Genomic DNA, 21625 nt, shown 5'->3' on the forward strand with positions numbered 1-21625 from the left:
CTTTTAGAAAATGTAAATTGAGTCAGCCATTCAGTAAATGCATATACAAAAGACTGAAGACCAGAATTTTTTTTCCTGGATATGATTTCCAGGATTTAACCTTACATCATGACAATCAGGATATGCTATTCCTTGCATTCCAAATTTATCATGGTACAAGACATTCTAACACACATTTCAACAAAAAACAGTCTTTATTTCAGAATTACAAGGATATAATTTTTCAGAATTGTGTTCCATATATAAAATATATAATGATTTTAGCATTTTTGGCATCTTTAAATGTTTTGTAGAGATTCTACAGGTGGAAGACAATGGAAATGCTAATGAAATGTTTATACTACTACATTAAAACAACAAAAACAAACAGAAAACTACTAAGGGGTTAATAAATAGAAAACAGAAAACACAGATCTTCAGACAGAAACTCCTGGAAGATGGAGGAGCATTCACTGTGTTTTCACTGTTTGTCCTAACCTTTCAGTTTTCCTGGGCTTCTGATTACTCTTAGAGATAAGATCCTGTGCTAAATATACTTTCAGTCTGGAACACAATGATCAAACTTTTTCAAAAAATAAGTAAATTTCCAGAAATTAAGACCTCCACGTTTGTCAAAATGGTTTCAATCAGCTGAATCATATCATAGAATGGCTTGGGTTGGAAGGGACCTTAGAGATCGTCTAACTCCAACCCCCTGCCATAAGCAGGGATGCCACCCACTAGATCCAGTTGGCCAAGGCCCCACCCAACCTGGCCTTGAACACCTCCCGGGATGGGGCATCCACTACTTCTCTGGACAACCTGTTCCAGTGCCTCACTACCCTTAGAGTGAAGAATTTCTTCTTGATGTCTAATCTAAATCTATCTTCTTTTAGTTTAAGACCATTCCCCCTTGTCCTATCATTTCCTACCGGAGTAAAACGTCCCTCTCCATCATTTTAATAAGACTGCTTTAAGTATTGAAAGGCTACAACGAGGTCTCCCCCGAGCCTTCTCTTTTCCAGGTTGAACATCCCCAGCTCTCTCAGCCTTTCTTCATAGGAGAGGTGCTCCAGCCCCCTGATCATCTTTGTAGCCCTCCTCTGGACTTGTTCAATCAGGTCCACATCTTTCTTGTGCTGAAGATTCAAAGTAGCTGTTAAAATTAATTTTAAACTGTTTGCAAGGGGGGATTCCATTGTTGCATATCATGGAATATTTTGTTAATTTTCAAAACTGTAAGAAAGTTGCACAAAAAAAAATCAAGATATGTTTTTTAATGTACATTTCAAAATTCAAGTAATGGATATAATTTTAAAATTAGTAAATATAGATGCTTTTGAAGTTATTAATATACACCTCATTATTGAATTCATATAATGTTTTTTAAAACATGGCAAATAAGAAAATAGTAATATGATAGCCATGATGTGGCACATTACCTCCTGGAGCTGTGTACAGGTATGAGATACTGATTTGAGGATATGAAGCATAATTTCTATTATTTGTCCATAAAGTGTGAAAGAAGGTGTACCAGTGCATCTCCAAACTGTTTTATTCTTGTTCTGATTAACTCAAAATTAGAAGTTAATTCTTGGCTTCTTTTCAAAGGGTGAACTATAAGTATCAGTTCCCACATTTATATTATGTGACTGTCTCGCTTCAGGAAAATGAGTTAGAAAAAAACTCTCATTTCACACAGGGGTATCATACATATAACTGAATCCTAATTTCCCTCTTTTTGACTCTAATTGACCTATTTTGGTGTACTATGAAACTGTAATACTATAGAAAAATAGCCTTTATTGAGGCTGAACTGGTGATTTTTGCCATCTCTGCTGGAGAGTCCCCAGTGAGAATTAAGATTCACAACCTGCCTGATATGTCTCAATTTTATGGCTTCTGTGTTTACCAAAACTTTTTATGTTGGATGTCAGACAATGTGGATGTTCCATGAGACTTGTCATGTACAATATAATATCATTGAAGAATAAGCTGTATTTATAACAAAATATACATTCATCTACTCTGGAATAAAAAAAAAAAAAAAAGAAAAAAAAAAGACAAGAGCAGCAAAGAGTGAGATATGTAGTCAGGAACTGACTATGACTCCTTGAAGCAAAGTAGACCTAGGGTACAAGCTACAGCAGCAGCAATAGCATGACTCTATATTGTGTCAGAGCTCTAGAGAATAGAACTGGCTTTCTGCTACCACCACTTTGAATTAGATTAGAATGTGTGAGACGGTGTCTAGAGCACAGTAGGATGGATTCTTCTACAGGCAGTAATCACCTCTACCCCATGGCCTATTATTTTCCTGTAGCACGGCATCCTCGCCTTGAGTTAATTTTGATCTACCTTATTTGAGTTCGCAAAATTCACTATTGAGAAGGCTGATGGTGGCTCTGTTGTGAACAATATGACAGTTAGAGTTACAGGCTTAGCCAAATGTTATGAAATATGAGAAACTTCTGGTTAGACATCTGGAAATAAGTCAGAAAATACCATAGAGATTTTAGGTAATCCTTTGTTTCATTTATTGTGGGTTTTGTTTGTTTTTAAATGTATTTGAAATAGTTTTGTCTTTTGTTATATCATTCCTGAAAGCTTAGAAGTAAAAACAGTAAGTAGAAGAGGTGCTGAATTAAAAATGACCCACTTCTCTAGCTTCGAAGCAGATATAGAGAATCAAATCTAGGAGCTGAATTGATTGTTGCAGTTGTTTTGTGATTTTCTTTTGCTCTTCTTCACTTATTTATTTGGAAAGTAGAGTACAGCGAAAACCAACCAATATGTCCCATTTACTTAAAAATTGGGAAAGAATGTTAAACATAAAAGATACAAAGATCTAAGATCTAAGAGTAACTCTTAGTTGAATGGCTATTACTTTAGTCTCCAGAGACCTTTGGTCTACACTTCTCCTTAAATTAGATGCTCATTCCTTATTCATGAGAGTGCTGTTTTCCATCACCCCTTCTGCTTTCAAATCTCTGCTTTGGAAAGTCGAGATTTGCTGAGTCAGACACTTGAACTGGAGTGGCTGGGTATTTTATTTTTTCCTGTAGTTTATTTTTAATATATAGCAGCCATGAATTTTAATCAGGAAGATAAAGTAATGGGGAAATCCTTCCCCCCCCCCCCCCCCCTTTTTTTAATCCGCAAAGAAGCATTAGCTGCAGAAGACTGAAAAAAAATAAAATTAAATAAAAAAATCACAGCATGATTTATAGCTGCCAAAACATTTTTGGGTTACTAAGCTGCTTACCACATTCTTTGTCTTCTATCCGGTATATAAAAAGACTGTTTAAAAACTGTGTGAAAATTTTCAAAAACACCTTTAAAAGATTCCATTACTTGAAGTGATTTGGATAATTGTGTTCAATGGTAGCCATTATTTAAAAATATAATTAGTTGCTGAACTCAGAGAAGGAGGGAAATTTCTGCAGGTGTTTCTCATTATTTGCTATGCATACAAAATATCTGCATAAATTACCATTATTATTTCAATGTATAGTAAGAGACAATAAAGCATTAGCAAGTAAAGAAAAATGTTGTTGACCCACAATCTCTGTTAGCGGCATAGAGTTCTGGCCTTCAGTGTTTCTGAGGCACATGTGCAACTGTATTCAAAATTGAAATTACAGTTTTGCACCTGTAACAACATTAAGTATGTAACAAAAGTGCTTCAGAAAGATATTGAAAATGCAAAGACATTAGGAGAAAGATAGTAGTATATATCTCTAGCAGAGCTCTATACAGAACAGGTAGCAACAAGCAGAGCTTTTCATTCTGTAGTAAGGCTTCATGCAAGCGAAGTCACCCTTCTCATAACTTCCATAAGGATATGAACTTCCAAGAATCTCTTTTGTAATATATTGATGCTGTTACTGAAAAATTAACAAGTGAATTACTGAGACAAGTTATGACCACCTGGCTTTTAGCTCTGGTTCTGAGCAAGAGATGTTCTGTACCTTTGGGAAAGTTTCTATTTCTTATTCTGTAAAATGGAACAATAGTAACAACAAAAGCCAAACAAAAAGTGAAAAATTCAAATTATCTAATAAGATTGATCATGTCATATATACGTAAGAAAACAAATAATTCAGACAATGTTGAGTTTCATAAATTCATTCAGTTTGAGAAACTTGAGATTACACAAGTGATGCACTGCATTATAAGTTAGATTGTCAATGCTCCCTTGTAGAAATATTTTTTATTAATTTATTTGAATGTTAAAGGAAAAAAATCATCACTTACTAATTGTAATGAGAATTGTAGCTTTCCTGTCTTTTTACTTCCATACTTTTATTTCTAGAATGTTATGCCATAAAGGGGAAATGAAACTAATATGAATTCAACACTTATAAGCTAGTTAAAAGTTGCAATTCAAGAGGAATCCAAGAACTGTTTTGGAAAATGATCACAGTTCACAACAGAACATCAAAATTGTATTTTAATATCTTATATTTACTTTAGAAAATTCTAGAATTAGATTAGTCCTGGAATATGTAGCTCTCTTGCACCTTGATTGTGAGTTGGAAGTCTAGAAGCTCTGAAAACTTGCTACTTTGGGCATCCCAGCAATGTAGTTTGGTTGGGAGCTCTGAATTTACAGTAAGGGAAATCTTTTACATTTCAGTTATGTTCAGAGTGAGTAGGAACAAATTCTATGAATATTTTATTTGTTAAGATAAGTGGGAAAGATAACAACCAGGTAGGATTCCATACGAACTCTGCTTGTATTTCATGAGAAGTCTTTCAAAACAATAAATTTCATCCACATTTCTGAAGAAAAGCTTCGTGAAAAACTTCAGAATTGTTCAAAAACAGAATTAAAATCTGATACAAAGGAAAATCCTGTGTGTTTGCTGAACACTGGATAAAAAACAGATTTGTGCCATTGATCTTGTACCCCAACCAGAGTGTTTTTCAAATGATATCCTCCAGTGACTGTATTCTGCACAAAGAAAATATCATTTAAAAAATTTGTGCTTTTAATCTTCTCTAGCAGTCTGGCCCTCATATTGAAGGCCCATGATAATACAAGACAGTTTTGGATTAAAGAAGATCATTATCCCAAAACCATGGATGGGAGATTTCTTGAATGAAGTGTTCTGCTTAACATCTGTTTTTCTCTGATATCATAGAAAAGGCAAGATATGCAGCTACATCTTTCCCTACAGAAATACCCTCCTCCTTACGTAGGATTCAAGACTACAGAGCGACCACAGTCATTTTTATGTTGTTGTTGGTTTGCTTTGTTTTGTATTTAATTATTATTATCATACATGGTTATATAAATGCCTCTTTTACCTTCTCATGGCAAAGTCAGAATTAATTTTATGAGGTCAGACTGATACCACCTGCTGTTGTGCTCTGTCTGGGCAATGGCCAGTAACAAATTACTTATACTTCTTTTTTAAGTTTAGTTCTCACTTAATGTAGTATTCAAAGTACCCCATCCGGCAAGAAGAACAATCTTGGAGGAGGATTGAGGCTTCTCACATGAAACATTCTGTATGGAATGGCCTGCATACCAAGACTATTTTTACTCTTCAGAGTTCATAAATTGGTGATGAAGTTAGGCTCTGAAGTATTTATGCAGTGAGCAGATTTTTAATTTTACAATGCAATCCTTTTATGTTTTATTATGTTAAAGGAGATGAGGCCTACAAATGATCTGGAAAATGAGAACTTACAGAAAATATGAAAGTTTATCCAAATAAACTTTTGCCAGTTTTTTAGACAAGACTGGAAACTTTTGAACTATTTTACAATAAATGTTCTCTCTCTCTCTCTCTCTCTCTCTCTCTCTCTCTCTCTCTCTTCCTCCCTCCCTCCCTCCCTTCTTCCCTTCCTCCCTTCCCCCTTTCCCCCCTTCCCCCCTTCCTCTCTTCCTCCCTCCCCCCCTCCCTTCCTTCCTTCGTTCTTCCCTTCCTTCCTTTCTTAGGAAGAGACTGTAGTCTCTCATTAAGCAGTATTCTTCTATCTAATTCTTCTATTTACTTTTCTAGTTTCCTTTGCTTTCTGTAAAATATTTTCTCTTAAGACTTTTTGAATAGGCTATTTTTTTATTATTATTATTTTAATTTATAAATCTTTGTAGTTTGGAAGGTTGTTTTTTTTTTTTAGTTTTTCTTTTTTTACAGAAAATGGATGAGAAACTACTTACAATTAGTTAAAATATGATTATCTGCAAATGTAGCATTTACAAAGTTTAAGTGTAGGAGAAGCAAGATTTGCAGAGCATATGGCAAGTGTAAACCACTCTGACAGTGTAAATAGGATAAGGATATTCTGTATAAAGGTGTCTGGCCAGGGTGTCTATGCTATGTGATGAAAGCTGTTTAGAAAGCAGCTTGTCTTTCATTTGACTAGAGTTATTTAAAGTAAAACATTGAGAAAACTGTTTTTCCTCTTAAAAAATTCCTATAACTTAAAAATCTTTACAGTATACTAATACTTCTAGCAGTTCAAGAGAATAGCTTGATATTAGCATTGAAATCTATAAAGGACTGTGATCTGTGTAATTTTAGTGGTGTATCACAGTAACATGAAGGAACCAATTTATTCATTCTTTCTTCTGAGATTAAATGTAATTGGTTTAAAGAGATAATCATTCTTTTGTTTGAATTTTATGCATTTCTTATGAAGAGCTAACACATTTTTCTGGAGCCTGACAAAGTGTACAGTCTTTTATCCTCATTTCCCAGTGGATAAATACTTTGTTAATTAATAAAGTATTATACTAGCACTTAGTGCCTGCATTTAACAGTGGAAGGATTTTATTCAGATTATGTTAATAGATTGTCCGCTTTATTTTTTGCATTAATTACAACCTTTTTCTGTGATGCTGTCATAAGAGAATTGTCACTATGAATACAGAGGGCTTTTTTGGATTATTTTTGTTTGACTGTTCTAAAATAATGCCTGCTACGTGTTGTTACTTACACCATTAAACTGGATGTTTAATTATTTACTGGGAATTATATCAATTACAAATTCAATTTTTCTCCTGCTTCCTAATTGTTTATAAATCTGTCTTGATATACATATGTATCTGTAAATGAGTGTTTACTAAATAGCATGTACAGATAGCAAACAAATTTGAGAATGTATGGGATTTCTTGGCACAATTTTTACTGATTATTTGGATTTTTAAATATCAACTAAATCACATTGTACAGTGGTACAGCTGCTTAAGAGAATACCTGTGATTTCTCTTAAAGAAATATTGAGGAATGAGGAAAAATAATAATCACTCTGAAAGTAAAATTACATAATATATATTTGGAACAATATTCAGTAGTAAATCTACAGTACTGCTAACTTGAGGCTGTCCAGAAAAGCGTGTGGCTGTCCAGTCACAGATTTTTGCGCTTAGTCTATCAGACGGTTTATGTTTGTGGGAACTAGACAGAGAGCTTCACAGAAGAGTACTGCGGGAAAATCTTCCTTAGACTTTGCCCATGTCTGTTAACTGAGTAGAGGAAACAATTTCATTTTTCAAAGAAAATTTCCTGCAAATAGGAAATTATTATCTGGTACCAAGATCTGGTCCCCAGATCTGGTCCCCAGATCGAACAAGATGGTGATAGGATTTGCTCTTTTTCTATACAGTTTCCAGAAGGACAAGATATAATTCTTTCATCAAATGGCACCAATATGGAACTAAATTGTCATATCGGCTTCAGATCCCCTAGGCCAATTTCATCTTTAGGGAGCATATTCTTCACTGATAAAGAAGAAAACAGGCAAGGAAGAAGAGGAGCTGAAGTGGGAATTTACAGGAAGAGCGTAAGCTATGGCTTTGCTCCTCTGTGACTTCAGGGCTGCTTTTGTTAGTGGCAAGGGAACTCTTGCATGCCTAGACAGAAGAAAAAATGACCAGGGATGCAGATATTCTTAAAGAACAGGATAGGTGTATGGACTAGAGTGTACTAAAAACCCCGTATTTCGGTGGAGGAAGAACCAGGAACTAGCCCACCTCTTTTGCTACAATACTGGAATCTGCTGAGGTTAAGGTACATCCAGATGCATTCTCAATAGTTATATCTGTTGTATAGTTTGCAACAGAACACATCAAATTAGGGCTACTGAAGGAGTTACTGTCCTCAGTAGTACTGGACTGTGAAAGCCCCTATCCCGATGTATATTTTACTTTAACTGGAGTAGAGGATTCAAAACATTATGACTGGTGTCTTCCCAAACCCTGCGTTACCCACAGAGAGAAGCATATGCAGGAAGTGCTATTGAAATTAGTCTTAAAAAAAAGACATTACTGCTTTCAACAAGCAACAAAAAAATAACCCAGTAAAGCTAGAGATAGTGTTCTCATTAATACAGAATCCCTTTTATTCTTACATCTGTCAAGTTTTCTGAAAACTCTTTTAGAGATGGATGGAACTGATCTGTAGCTGGCTGGATTCAAGGTGGATGTTTGTTCTGTATATCTGTGAATATCTTGCAGCCAAGAAAGATATGATTATTTGAAAGGAAAAATTAATTTTAAGGAACCTCCTAAAATAAATTTTCTTGCTACAAAGCTCTCTTCTGACTCCTCTGAATCAGAATCCTGATCTAAGAGTATGATGAAAAATGTTGCACTCCAAGTTGGAAATTGGAGAGGAAAATGTTCATGTATATGTAAGAATTGTACTCAAACAGCTGATGTTAACATTTTAAGGGAAAACTTTAAACCTGAGAAGCAACAGGTAGTTTCTACATTTCCCTTTGGAATAGTGTACTCTTCTGTATTTTACTTCTATACAAACAGTTCAAAATTTTTTAAAGTCATTTTGCCAGTCATATAACCAAACAACCTTGCATGGCATTACATGTTCCCCCCCAGATAGATCAAGCCCTGAATGCAAGACCAGACAAGTAAATAACGCCAACATGTAAAACTAACTTGTAAATACATTACTTTTTGGCATTTTTTTTTTGGCACTTTGTGGGGCTTAACTGTACTTCAGTGAGAAGAATATCTTCTGGCGTGAACTGAAATTATACCACAATGTCTTTATTGGGTAGCGGGGGGGGGCATAATTCCTTGTGGACACCTGAAGTAGTTGCAAAATAATAAAATTTAGGTGAAGGAAAAGTTCCTTCTCTTAATTTGTTGTTGTTTTTGTTTTCTTTTCCATACAGTTTTAAAATGACGGTCACATTTTCTGGCCTGTGGCAGATTGTAAGCATGCTGGAACACTTCACATTATGTAGATCACGTTTGTCTGAAATGATATCATACCTATAGTCTGCTGCAGGCTCAAAAGTAGCCTATGCCTCAGGTGCTATTTTATGCCTTTGCTTTTGTTACTACATCCCTGTAAGTCTTCAAAAGGGAAATGAAATTATCCTATACAGAAGAAACACCATCCAGAAGAAACTTCAGTTGTTAGTGTCTGAGTTCTCACTGAAACCAAAGGCAGGTATCTAACTGACTTGAAGAAAGAGACTTTAATCTATCCTGGTTTGTTTACTAATGAAGGAGTGTGAAAGAGACACATGTTCTTGTATCTGAAGAGAAGGTGAAGGAACAGGTAGTGCAAGGAAGACAAAAATCAGTTGCACCAGACCAATATGTGGTTGTATCTGAGCTTGGAGACTGCAACCATCTTCAAACTTCCAGATCTAGAAGAACACTTTGGCTGCAGGCTAAAAGCCATAAGCTCTCCCAAGCCAGCCAATCTTCTTTGCATGACCTGCCAGAAAACAGCAATGTAGGCATGTAACCAAATTAAAGCCAAAACTTTCAGCCCAGTCCTTGACCTGAATAGTGAGCGAGGGTCCAGATCCTGGCATTTATACATGATAGTTTATATGCAGCTGAAGTAAAAGCTGTAGTCACAGGTCATGGTGCTAAATTTTGAAAAGCCCTTCATAAGGAAGAAATCTCAGAAAAACAAATTTAAATAACATTAACGTCAAGAAAAGTAATTCTGATTGCTATATTCTTTATCTGTCACAACTATACACGATGAAAATCTATTATAGCAATTTTGCCTTTAAGATCATTTTCTTTTTTTCTTTACCTTATTATTTAATTTATTTTTATTTATATATATATATTTAACAGGTTCTTTACTAATTTTCCTCACAGAATGACTAACAGAAATATGACCCTTGTGCACCTTTTGTAGTTAATTCATTAGGTCAACTCTAAGCACTAAGCCCCTTGTCAGGTTATTTCTATTAGTGATAAGGAGCAATTGACTTTAAAACATTGAAACCGGGTAGATGAGCCTATTCCACAAGGTCTCTTGGCTCCACCCTTGTTAAGTGAAAGCTGCCAGGTGTGGATTATTTGACCTTTGCTATATAGGAAGCATGAGGAGGTGGGGGGAATTATTTCTCCAGGGGGGTTTAAGACTCAGCTTATCTAGGGTGCTTTTTCTTCTTCGTGTTTTCTACCATCTCTGTGAAATGGTTTTAGAGACTCTGAGCTAGTTATGTTGGTGGTGCCTTCTAAGTACAGCAAAACCCTGGTAGTACTACTTCATTGTGAGGCAATTTGGAAGTGACTTAAGTTCAGAAGCTGGCAGGTAAGTGCTCTTGAGTTCTACAGTTTGATGCTGAGGAGTTTGAGTACTTCCTTCACCTTGTCTGTTTTCAGTGAAATTACTTATGTTGATTCTAAGTTTCCTTTTCAGCCATTAAAAAAAAACCTCAGAAGTTCAAGTGCATATAAGTAAGCTTGATTTTGAAGAATGTTCTTAAATATTTGTTAAGATTCAACAACAGGCTGTATGAAAAAGGTGCCTTAATGTGAAAGCAAACTTTACCTCGTGGTAAGCACAAAAATGTTTGGATAGATACTAGTTTCTACAGAGTGTACCATCATCTTATGCCAGCTCATTGGCAGTAATGACATGAAAAGATGAGGAGGAACCCAGTGTGGATGAATTGGCTAAACAACTATGGCAGTACAAACAAGTCTCCTCTCTTCCCTAAAGGCTTGCGTCTTGGCTGTGGAGAAACTGTCTGAAGAGGCCAACCAAGTGAAAGAGAATTTCTCTTCCTCCCCACCTGTACAAACCAGAGTCTCAGCTGTTGGGGTAAGTGTCTTTCTGTGCAAGAAAGATGATGTAGTGGGTAGAAACCCCGTGCAGTGCTGGTCCCCAGAGCTTTGGATTTATGACCAAAATGGTGTTTATAGCACACCATTGTCTTAGTTGTTGCACAACAGTGCTTACACAGATCCAAGGACTTCTCTGCTTTTCATGCTGCCTTGCCATGCAAGGGGGCTGGAGGTGCCCAAGAAGCTGGCTGGGAGGGGGGGGGAAGTCAGCCACACAACTGACCCAGCCTGGCAAAAGAGATCTCATGTTTCATGGCATCACACTTAGCAACAACAGCTGCAGGAAAGAAGGAGGAAGAGGGGGATGTTTCAAGTGGCTTGTGATAAGCCCCACTTTCCTGCAAGTGGCTGAACATCTGTCTGTCTCCCAATGGGAAGTACTGAATGAAATCCTTGTTTTGCTTTGCTTGTGCATGTGGTATTTGCTTTACCTAGTAACCCGTCCTTCTATGTACGTATGAGTTCTAATACTTTTATTTTCCTGTTCTCTCCCCCATGCCCCCTGGAGAGAGTGAGAGATTGGCTGTGTGGTGCTCAGCTGCCTGCCAGAGCTAAACCACATAATGTTAATTTTAGATGTTCGGCATCAACCATTTTGTTCCACAGATTTGTTTACAATGTACACTATTCACTAATACAGATTTGGCCAACAGTATAACAGCGAGGATCCGCTAACAACTGGATACATGTACTGCCCACAATAAGAGTGTCTTCCACTCAAAACTTTGTCACTCATTCTAAATAGAAAGCCTTTATTACAGAAAGGCAGTTAGTCTATTTTTTTTAAGGTGTCCTTGAGAGGAGGGCACACACATGATTTCAGGGCACTTCTGGTTTCCTAGGATACCACTTATAATGCCAGAGCCTTTCTCCAGTCTGAACATTGCCTGTTTCCTGAAGACTTCATCCTACCAGCTGCTGCTTCTTCATCCACTTGAAAACACTGTTAAAGCCTTAAAGCAAAGCAGAAAACATAAGACTGGTGACAGCCAAGAGGGAGATGAACAACTAACCAAAAAAGTTCCTGACTCTTTCCATTAATGAAAGAAACAGGTCCATAAGGGCAATTTTATTCCTCCCATCTGTGAGACTGATACCTAAATGCTTGCTTTCAAGAAAAATAGCCAAAACTTAATATTACTAAGGTCATCTTCTGTCAGTGCAAGGCCTAATATTTCTTTGGTAGAGAACTAAGAAAACCAGAATGGGTTTTTTATTTGGAATTATTTATTTAAATACTGTGAAATGTTTAGAGTAACAAACAGACTAGTATTAGCAGCTTTTTGAGATAAGAAGGAATATTTGTCATTCGGCATGTTACAATCTGATGCTAACACATTGCTACCTTTAAAGTGGAACATTTTTCTTTGTAAGCCTCTAAATATTGTGATAGCTATCAGCTGCCATTCATTTAAGGACAATGATGTAACATGGCTAGAATTTCAGAAGCAAATCTGCAGAAGCTATTATATTTTTATAATGTATTTGGAGGCTTTCCAGTTCATGCTGTCAGTATAAGACTAAGATGGGCAGTAGCATTCAACTATTTTTTTTGATGATGCAGTTTAACAGTTTGTTTGGAAGGCCCTGGGCAATTTGATTAGTGCTGTTTGATGGAGCTGTGTCATCAACATGAGGTGGAACAGTTCTGCTTATAAGTGTCTGGCAGGAGATCCGAGTTTCTGAGCATCACACAGGCATAAGCAATAAACAACATGTTATTGTACATTCCATTTTATATTTTTATAGCTGAAGAAAATTAATAATGCATGAGCATCCAATAGGTTTCCATAAGACTTTTCCTTCAAAATAAAACTACAATCTACAGCTTGTGGCAGTGTAAATGTCTGTACTTCATATCTGTGAACACACGTCTCTTGAGGCAACAAGAACCTGGGCTAAATTTTGGCCTTGCTGAAGTCTGAGCTTCACTAGACTCAGATGTTCCAGCATCTCACCCTGGTTTGTAGTAGTGAATTGTAGTGATGTTTCTGCTCTGGAGACTGCATCAGGTGCTGCTGCTAGGCAGTGCAGATGGAGAAGCCAGCTCTTTCTAATACTCAGCTATCCTTTTGTTCTCCCATGTTGGGGTTGCAGAACAGATATTGTGTAGATTTTATTGCACCAGGGAATATGTATGAATTCAGACTTCTCTATGCCTGGGTTCTGAATGTTTGCTCTTTTCTAAAACATTCTTTTCTGCCAAGAAAGAATGTCTTTAATATTATTAATCATCCAAAGGTGTACTGGAGTTTTTATTGGGTAGAGGTTTATGACTGACACAAACCATACTCTTATTTTGTCCTGAACTGTTACAGACTCATAACAGGTGGGCAGCAGGGTGGGATTTCTGTACAAGGAGCACTGCATGAATGCTCTTTTCTGAAACTTTGTGGTAGCATTTATTGATCCATAAACAGAAAAAGAAACACTTTGAAATTCAGTGTTAGACCTCACTGAACTATTAATGCCAAAGTAATATTTAAAGTATTTTCAACTTGGGTCTTATAGTTGAATTTCTGTTACTTTCATGAGCTGGGGCCTCAATGGATTGAAATGGCATGAGCACTTACAGCCAACTGTCTTTTTATGTTACAGCTGCAGACAGAGCTGAGATCCCAGGTGTTTATCTGTAAAATCTTGGATGAACTGCTATTGAATTAGAACAAATATTGTTTTTGTTTTTTTTTACATTGTCTTACTCAGTTTCTACAGCTTTAAAGCTGTAGTTGGATGGTAACAGGTTTGGATCTGTGAAGTGAGATAACTTCACAGTATGCACTTACACCAACCGGGGGGGGTGGGGGGGAGGAGGGGGAATCTCTTTTATGTTGCTTAGAGTACATAAATCAATGTTAATGTTGGTTGTGAGGGAACATGTAAAGTCACATGCAGTGTAATATACGTACATTGGTGCTAGCTGATCTGTGGATGAAGTTCTGCCTGGCAGACTTAATCCTACAAAGTTTTTTGGAAGATGAATAATCAGAACAAGTACATATAGTTCAGGACTTCATGTCGTGTTTGTAGTGTTCTCTACTTCTAAATGCTTTGAAACCTACTTTACTTATGTCATAATCTAAAATAAAGAAAATGAGCTCAAAGGCAAAGCCAGAATCTAGAAAGTCAGCCTCCCCTCCTGCCTCTAGCAATGAAGAAATCTTGGCTGTGTAACCCGCTGATGCCAGGGATTAGGCTGACTTCAAGCCTTCTTAGTGTTATGTAAAAACCTTAATTTTCACTTCACAAAACCTGTTGTTGGGCTGGGTGAAATTCCTTAAAATATGTATTTCTCTTTAAATGGCAATTCTAAACTGAAGGCTGTGAGACAGGTCTCATTTTAATTTCCTTTGTTTGATTATGTAGAGTGACACCTGTTGGCTGTTTAGCAGATTGTTTTAATAACACATTGTGATAGATTAACAGATCCACATCAACAGAGGGACTCTGAGCCACCTGTGCATTAACACAGGCCTTAGCATTTCATCAGATGATCCTTACCTTATTCTTAATAGTAAAACAGTGGTACTGATTGACTAGAAAGTCAGTGGAATCTTCAACATGTTAGAGTTTCTCTGAAAGGATGTAAAGTGAATTAATGTGGTCTTACTGTTCTGCTCCCTAGTTTTCTACTTTTTTTCCCCAAGAAAGTCTCTTGGATGAAAGACATCAAGGGCTAAAGAGTCTCCTGTCTCCAGAGGTAAATTGTTCTGGTGTTAATATATTCTTGTGGTTAACAAGTATATGTATCTTTTCTGCATAGTTTCTCCTTCTACACGTTTTCTAATATTGACTGTAATTCTGGAACACAAAAATAATCATGTGAGTCTTTTAGATAGTAACTTCATGAAAAGGGCTATTGGGGGGTGGAAAGAAGGAAGAGGAAAATTGTTCCTGTTTGTAGTAGATAGCTTAAATGTAAACTCTTGAAGTCACAGGAAAATGCTTAGTCAACTTTTGTTGTGTGTCTCATCACAACACTAAAGAGGAGACAATGAAGTGTCCTTTATACATAGTGTAATATTTACAGAAGTAGGGTCATGCTTTTCACATTAATAGTTTCACATCTTTCTTAATTTGTGAAGATTTTATAAGTAGCTTTGCAAATGCTTTTATAGGAATATATAGACCTACCATGATGTTAAGAATTTAGATTATTTAAGAGTGAAATTACATAAGATAAAAAATACAAAGTACAACACAAAGCAGTCTCTTATAACAAGGCTGCCTTTACAGCTCATCAGTGCAAATTTCTTGTCAAAATGCTCCTTGAACTAAGTAAGGGTTAGTTATTCATGTGAACACCTGACTTATAAAATCAATCAAGCTCTGATCTCAAAGATGTCTGGCTTCTGCATCTATTCAGGTTGATGCTTCCATTAACTTAACTTCATACTCTAAAATCATATTTCACTTCTAAATATGCTGTGTATAACTCATTAACTTCAGAGCCCCTGACAGTAATTACCTGAAAGAGAGTAAAGAAAACTGGAAAAGACGAAGAGCTGAATTACCACCTAATGAAAGGGGGGGGCGTGGGGGGGAAGACACTTAAATTGACTATCTCTCAGTCATGAAACAGTAAGTCTCTGCTCTTTGGAAAACACTTTCTTGTTTTTTTTCCAAGACTGAACTGTATTCATAGCTTTTGTTGAATAATACTAATTATTTTAAACCTCTATATGTTCCTATGTGGAAGACTACTTAAGAAGTATGCTTGTTCATGACTTTCTGTTTACAGTATTTCATGCTTATTAGTCCTACATAATGTTGCTGTGTCAGTCTTAAGAATGAAGTAAAAGTCAATTTTGTGAAGTCTTGAAGTATCAGAATTCTACTTCTAGGAAACTTAATTTCAGGGGAAAAATCACCTTTATTATATGACTTTCATTAACTGAAATTCTTTGAGTCAAATGGTTGAGACAGTATTTGTACTTGTTTCTTGGTTGTGGCTGCAGTGAGTGCAATAGCAGAGAGAGATCCCCAGCAGAATGTCAGTGTGAATTCACTGACTGTAATGGTCCTCACCTGGTGCAAATCATTAAAGCTTCATTGCCTCAGTGCAGCTGGATTGATTTTCAGCAGCTGCAGAACTGGCTGGGCATGTGTAGATAGAGTATTATGGGGACAGACAGATAAGAGCTTTAAATATTTAAACATTAGGGAGATGTGTAAAGGTGAGGAACTTTTTCTTTTTGTCAGTTTAGCAGGCTATTATGATAAATAGTTGATTCTGCTGTTACAGCAAAGTAAAAAGATGCCTTTTAGTGCTAATAGAAGCTGGGTTGAAACATTTTGCAGGAAATATTGGATTCAGATTTTAAACAAATTGCTGTTAGAGCAGTTGATTCCTCTGATGCTTGAACTCCTACTTTGTACCAGTGTTGTCAGATCATTTCCAAGTTCCTTGAGTTAGTTATCGGGGAGAAACAGGTGACATAGCAAACAGGCATGGCTGAACTCTAAGTCATTCATAGCTCTTGCAGAGTCTTTTGTTAATGAATGAATATTTCATTCATTAACAAATGATGGGTGGGAAGGGACAGGGACAACCACCTTTTCATGGCTGAAATTAAAAAAAAAAAATCCAAAACAGTGCTTTCAGAATAACAGTGAAATTTACCTTTTATCTTAGCTATTAAATGAGGAAACAACATATTTACTTTCATGTTCCTGAGTGCCTTCCAGTCATGAACAATATGATTCCTATCAGGCAATGTGTCACTAATGTCCTGGGTAGAATGAAAATTATACATAGATGTGGAGAAAAAGTCTTTTTAAGTGTGCCAACACTGTCCTGCTTGTATTTAACAGCAGTAAGGATGGTAAGCTTTAAACTGGAAGAAATAAGAGCAGAGTTATTTTCATTGTTCTTTAGACCTGTAAAGACACATCTTGCCATTTCTAATTCACTCCAGGACAAGTATGTTTTTCTTGCCCTCCCCAGCGTTTCTCCTATCATGTCCAACTGCCACTGGTCTTGGGATAAGTATAGGTGCTGAATAAACTTCATATATTTTCTTACTTCACCCTCATTCGTTTATGGCATGCACCTTCCTGAAATACCTCTTTGGTAACTTCTCCACAAAGCTTTCTCAGACAGTCATTGAATAACTCTATTTTGGTAACCTGGTGTACCCATTTGCCGAGGCCCAGGAATAGGGGAAGTATGGAATGCTGTGGGACCTGCACCAGTAGATGTCCAGATCTTGGTGTCGTGTACTGTGCAGTGCTGTTTTAAAAGGACCCGATGGCCCATGCTTCTAGCAAAAAGAGAAGATGAGCTTCTTTCCACTACCTCAGTCATGTGCTGTTTTCACTGGACATTTCTGGAGGTGGCATGAGAGACATGGACTGAGAAAGTAGTACTGTTCCCATGCCATTGCTCTTCACTGTAGACAAATGCATGGTTCAACCTATGCTACAGACTACCATGAAAACAGGATTTCTTCCTCACTGCAGTCTGGGCTTATGTCCAAGTAACTTGCACGAGGTAAGTTTGAGCTCAAGCATGAGGTTGGTCTCATGCTTAAAATCGGAAGGAGCCATAGTAACCTCTTAACTAACATGGTAAAATTGCAATAGCTACTGTGTGTCCCAAAAATGTAACCACCACTTTGTAGTACCTGTTCTTATTTGACACGACATGCATGTATACATCTTGAGGTAGACTTCTCTGACAATTCTTTACATTTAGAGAGTAGTTATTAATTTTATAGGGGGCTAAAATTCATATGTGAAACAGTAAGAAAACACTTCAAGATCTTCTAAATCTGCAAAACAAATAAAACCCTAATCATTATCTTCTGTGATTCTTGACAGAATTCTTTAATGTTGTGTTGAAAATACAGCAACAAATTTCAGTTCACAGTAAGTTGGGAACCTGTTAACTCTTCTTTACATTATCATCTGTTTCTTTTATATGCGCACACAATCTGTGTCCAAGTGTTTCATAAACATTTAGAAAACAAGATTCTTGCTCCAAGAAAATAACCTAATTTGGAGCAAACCATAAGCAATTAGAGGAACAAAGAAGAGAGTAGGAAGGAGATTGTATACAACACAAATGGGATCCTGCTATCTGTGTTACTATATCTTTTCCCTTAGTTCTGAAGTTGTCAGATTAGTTGCTAAATAAAAGCTGTTATTTCTGAATGCTGCACACAAACCAAATGTAGTCAGCTAGACTTAGCCTTTATAATGGCTAATTATAATAGACTGACCTTTATTATAATGCCTAATACAGGGTGAATTTCCAAGGAAACTGTTTTGTGGATGATCAAGGAAGTATTTTTACTTAAAAAAAAAAAAAAAGGGGGGGGGGAGGAGCGTACAGAAGATGCATGTAAGGGGGTATTTATTTAAGGACAAAATATAAGAAGCAGCAGTAAACAAAGACTTGGGTAATGTATTGGACCTGTTTTCTCGGTGTGAAGTTAGAGTAAAATATGACAAGTGTGGAATTTTGTTTCCTACTGAGTCTGCAAAACTAAGGTGATCTCATAACTGCGACTAGGGTTATCTCATGATGTGCAACTGTCTGGCATACAGCCAAATCAGGAGGAGGAAAATATTTAAAATCTGTATAGTATGCTTTTTTTATTAGAGGTGCTATCACTCTTTCATAATAATACTGTCGTCTTATAAGTCTTGAACTTGCTCAAGTGGAGCAGAGAGAGGAAAACAGTTTATATTTCCCAAGTGATCTTTGTTCCCTTTACTATAACTTTGCATGTGCATCACAAAAGAATGTTTTTTACTTATTTTTATTTCATGGTGTTCATTTTGCTAGATCTGTCACAGGCAGTTCAGGATAAATGACAACCCATATAGGATCTGGATACTGTTTTTTATTTAAGAACCAATGAGATTAGAGCATTTACTTAGTATTTCAGATGCTCCTTCACTGCCTCCAACACAACCACAGGTTATTTTCACTGTCTTGTCTTCATCTTCCTATTGGCGAGATGGCTGCAGGTTCAGGTGGATCATGTAGAAAGTCATGTTGGTTTGTGCTGTGCAGTTACTTATGACTACCAGGCTTAGATGTTTCTAGACAAAGTCTCAGAGGGCATTCCCTGGTGCTTTTCTGTTTGTTCCTTGATCTGCAGGATCTTCCTGTCTGTTTCCAGATTCTTTCCTTCAGTCTGGACCATCTTTACCTTTTCTCTGGGATTCCAAGCCCCAATTTTCCCAATCTAAATAATCTCAGTGCAGAAATAGAACGCATGGTCAGCCTCCTCCTAATGTGTGCTTCTGTCCCGTATCTTTTTATTTATTTATTAACTGTAGGATATGGGATGTCACTTTCTCTTTATTCTAGATCACATATGATCAAAACTTAGAAGCAGCTAATACTAGTTGCAGCTAGCAAGTATCCTGGAATCATTTGATTGGGAAGAGATCTCTGAGATCATCTATTTCAAACCCTAAATTCAAGCAGGATCAGCTGAAGCAGTTTATGCTAGGACCATGTGCAGTTGGGTTTTGAATATCTCCACAAATAGAGACTCCACAATTTCTCTGGGCAACCTGTCCCACTGTTTGGTCATGCTTACAATGCAAAAATTGTGGTGTTTTTGTTTGTTAGTCTGTATTCAGATAAAACTTCATTTGTTTTAATTTGTGTCTCTAGTGTCTTGACCACTGTCAAGTGAGCACTGCGAAGAGAAGTCTGGCTCCCTCATCTTCACTTCCCCCAATCAGAGCGTCTTATCAGTGTGCATATAATACCTCCCCACATACACAAAAGACTTTTTTTCTCCATGCTGAATGGTCCCAGCCTATTCTGGGACATCATGTGCTACAAGCTTAATCATGTTTGTAGCCCTTTGCTGAACTTTCTTCAGTAAGTCTATTTCTGTCTTGTAATGGGGAATAGTCTGGACCCAGCACTGCTGATATGACTGCCCGAACTGAAGAGGGATGGGGAAGAAATCCTTCTTTGACCTACTGTCAGTGCTCTTCCAAATACAATTCAGGATATTGTTAGCTATCTTTCCTCCAAAGGTATATTGATGGCTCCTGGTCAGCTTGTTGTCCCCTGGAACCAGACCCCAAGAATGCTCTCTCTAGAGTTGTCTTCTAGATGGTAGGCATTGGGGGGGGGGGAGGCTGTACAACTAACAGCATGTACTTGTGTCTGGGATTATTCCTCCTTGAGTGCAGGACTTGACATTTCCCTGTGTTGAATTTAACGATGTTGCTGTTGGATTTATTTTTCAGTGTGCTGAGGTCCTCCTGAGTTGAAGCACAACTATCTGGTGTATCAACCACTCCTCCCAGTTTTGTATTATCTACAAACGCTCTGGTGGTACACTCTATTCTATTATCTAGGTCACTAATGAAGGAGTCAATAAGTATTGGCCACAGTCTTTACACCTGCAGTACACCACTAGTAATTAATCTCCAGCTAGACTTTGGTACTGATTACAACCCTAAGATTGTTTCTGAGTGTTCAAAAGTTAAATTTCACTTTTGATTCTGAAGTTCACACAGATGTACAAGACCCATGTCAACATCTGCCACATGTTGACATTTACAGTGTAAACTTTATTTTTCCTATCATAGTTTCCAAGCCAACTCCAGAAGTAAAGATTTTCACTTATGCAATTATTTCCATGTCTTTCTCTTTGTTTCCGGTATTCATCTTTCTGAAGCATGGACCTTCAATTTTACACAGCATCACCTAGAGATCAAGAGAAAGCTGTATTCAGAATCACTTCATACAAATACTTGGGCTGTGGTTGTATTGCACAGGTAGAGCACAGTCTTTCTGTTGTGAATAACCACACTTCAGTGTTCTAATATGTTTGTGTTCTTCCTGTCATTTCTAATGGGTGAACTGTGTATGTGCAAAGTGAGTCTTTGCTGTTTTTCTGTAAGTGTAGGAATTCTGTAAGATTAGCACTTTGTGTGAGTGAACCTCACCCTCTTCTAAACACTCCTACCTTGAAATTAGTCCTTTTTTTTGTCTTGTACAACTCCTTCTACCTTATGTTAGAGAGAAAAATTAATCTGATGCCTGTATTTCTTGTAGGCTTATCTCACACCTGAAATTATGCTTAAAAGGCCAAATGAAGCTGCATTTGCAACCAACTCTTTTGCAGTCGCAAAGCAGTAACAGTGAATATACTGTGAGTACATGTGTATATGTATGCAATGTATGTTTTACTCCTGGCCGTGTACCTGCTGGGGCTGAGAGAATGCCGAGTCGCACCCGCTGCAATGCGGTGCGGGATGCGCTAGGTGGGGATCTTGCCCCATCAGTGGCCAGGCAGTGAAAAATCTTTTCCTTGATATAGTATGTAAACCCATACTTTGAAGTCTTTAATATCATTCATGAAAGAGATACAAGGAACAGGGAGGTGGGGGATGCTGCAATTCTTCATTCTGTCTGAAAGAAGACCCATAGCTGTGTTTAAAAGTAAAAATCTGTGTGTATTTTCTTTATCCTGAAACTCAATAGCTTTGCTTAATCCATAAGTACTGCAACAATTTATTCATCCATATCTTCCTGGTTTCTTAAAAAACACTTTTAGACGTGTGATAAAAAGCTAATCATTC

General features: G+C 37.0%; 1 long non-coding RNA gene across 1 annotated transcript; it reads right to left on the reverse strand.

Annotated features, from left to right (window-relative positions):
- Nucleotides 1-9232: 9232 nt before the first annotated feature.
- Nucleotides 9233-10240, reverse strand: LOC308190897. The gene is made up of 2 exons (XR_013947560.1): nucleotides 10014-10240; nucleotides 9233-9683 (listed from the first exon to the last, which is right to left on the reverse strand). It is a non-coding gene; the product is annotated as an uncharacterized lncRNA (long non-coding RNA).
- Between the last annotated feature and the right edge of the window lie 11385 nt (nucleotides 10241-21625).

This window comes from Anser brachyrhynchus (genome assembly GCF_964034855.1).
Source record: "Anser brachyrhynchus genome assembly, chromosome: 2".
NCBI classification, from domain to species: domain Eukaryota; kingdom Metazoa; phylum Chordata; class Aves; order Anseriformes; family Anatidae; genus Anser; species Anser brachyrhynchus.